Raw genomic sequence first — 2,345 nt, 5'->3', positions numbered from 1 at the left:
TCTATATAAAAGGCAAAAGCAAGCCTGCTCGGGTTGAAATTAGCAAGCAGGAGCCAGAGGACTCTATTTAGGCCTGCCCCCAGGGCATTCCCAGAGGTGTCTCATAGGAAGCATAGATCGAAAACCACAGATCTAGTCCTACCGTCTTCCTTTACCAGGAAACCAAGGATATGAGCAGTTGCTTTGTTCAAGGACACCAGCTAGTAAACAGCCCCATCAGATCTGAAACCCAGGTTTCCAACCTCACAACCAGTTCTCTCTTAGCCAAAGGACTGAGCTGAGCCAGTAAAGATAGGCTTCCAAGTGTCACTCTAGGATCTCTTGGGAAATATCCAGAACAATAGGAAAAGGGCTTAGAGATCTTGTTATTGGGTCCCTCAGAAAGCTGACTTCTTCTCTGTCTATCCTTGGCCATTTGTCTTGCCAACATCGTTAGGATTAGCTGGGAAGTTTTAAACAGGATGGCATGGATGGGACCAACATCCCCATCCCTCTGATCTTGTGCAGCTTCCACCATAGTGGAAGACTTCATTGGTTGACAGAGGTGGAAGTCTACATTGGTTGATGCCCTCCTCCTCTTTCTAAATTCCCCTTCTCTATATAGCCATCCTTCACACCCTCCCTGGTACCGGTTTCCCTTTCATGAAGGACTCAGACAGATTGCTTCTCCCTGGGTATCTCTTTGAACTTTCCACTTACCCCCCTGCCTGCCTTAACTGGCAACAATATTATTATTAATAGGACTACTAATGCTACAGCGGTGGCTTTGACTACTGCCTTTTTTCAGCACCCATTCTCTGCAAAGCATGTGCCAATGCATTACAGGATTAGCTTAAGTGGTTCTCCCTATGACCCTGGGTGACTGGGACCATTATTATCTTCATTTTCCAAAGAAGGAACAGACTTAGAGCTTGTTTGAGTTTCCTATCACTGCTGTAACAAATTACCTCAAATTTAGTGGCTTAAAACAACACAAATTCATTACCTTACAGTTCTGGAGGTCGGAAGTCTGAAATGGGACTCACTGGGCTAACACCAAGGTCTTGGCAGAGCTCCATGCCGTTCTGGAGGCTCTGTGGGAGCATTTGTTTCCTTATCTTTTCCAGCTTCTAGAGGCTGCCTGCCTTCCTTGGATCTTGACCTCCTCTATCTTCAAAGCCAGCAATGTGAGTTGAGTCTTTCTCACATTCTTATCACTCTGATCCCCCTTCTGTATCGATCTCTCACTTTCAAGGACTCCTGTAAATATATTGGACCACCTGGTTAATCCAGGATACCCTCCCTCTCTTAAGGTCAGCTGATTAGCAACCTTAATTCCTTCTGTAATCTTAATTTCTCTCTGCCATGTATGCAACACATTCACAGGTTCCAAGGATTAAGACATGGACATCTTTGAGGGGCCATTATTCTGCCTGCCACAGAGACATTGCATAACTTGCTACAGGTCATGGAACTAATAAATGGCATTTTCTGAATTCGAATTTTGGTCTCTTTGATTCCAAAGCCCCTCCCATTAACCCTGATGTACACTGCTACCCAGTAACATTCTATCAACAACATCATTTCCTAAGACCCTCTTCTGTGGCCAGCACTATCCTGGACACTGGTGTTTCGTATATGAGTAAGAGTTAACATCTCTCCCAGAAGGGCTCACAAGCTTGTGGGGGAGAGTGGCTGTAAATGTTAATAAATAAATATAACAGCAAGTGAGAAATAAATTTATGCAAAATTCTGTGGGCACACAGAGGAGGGAGTAATTATTTCTCCAGCAGCGGAAGGCAGTGTGGGATGGGGTTGGAGAAGATGCGTACAGTGATCTGAAGGATAATGGATTCAGTATGCAGGGAAGTAGGTGAAGGATGCTTCACACAGAGAGAGTGATGAGAGAAAGGCTGAACAGTGGAAGTGACTGAGCGTTTGTGAGGAAAAGAATTCATTTTGGTAGGGCCAGACTGAATGTCTGAGGTAAAAGGTGGAAACTGAGGTTGGAATGGGTTCCAATGGTGAAGGAACTTGGAGGCCATGGTAAGGTGTCTGGATTTATGGTGGAGAAAACGGAGCATCATCAAAGGATTTCAAGGAAGGGAGGACCATGATTAAACTTTCACATTGGTGCTGCACTCTGCTAACTTCTCAGAAAATGAATTAGTTGACAGGTTGTGTTGAGGAGATAAGGGCTAAGGTCAACATCCAGGTAAGAGATAGTAAGAGGCTAAGGATGGCCAGTGACTATGGGAATAGTGGGCAAAAAGCATCTCCAAGACATTTCTGAGGTGAACTCAGTAAACATTGGTAGGTGTGTAATGGAGAAGGGTTATGGGGTGGGGGGCAATAAAGAAAATAAA

This window comes from Equus quagga, chromosome 8, assembly GCF_021613505.1.
Source record: "Equus quagga isolate Etosha38 chromosome 8, UCLA_HA_Equagga_1.0, whole genome shotgun sequence".
In the NCBI taxonomy this organism is placed as follows: Eukaryota; Metazoa; Chordata; class Mammalia; order Perissodactyla; family Equidae; genus Equus; species Equus quagga.
The sequence above is the reverse complement of the archived record's forward strand: the minus strand, read 5'-3'. Positions refer to the sequence as shown.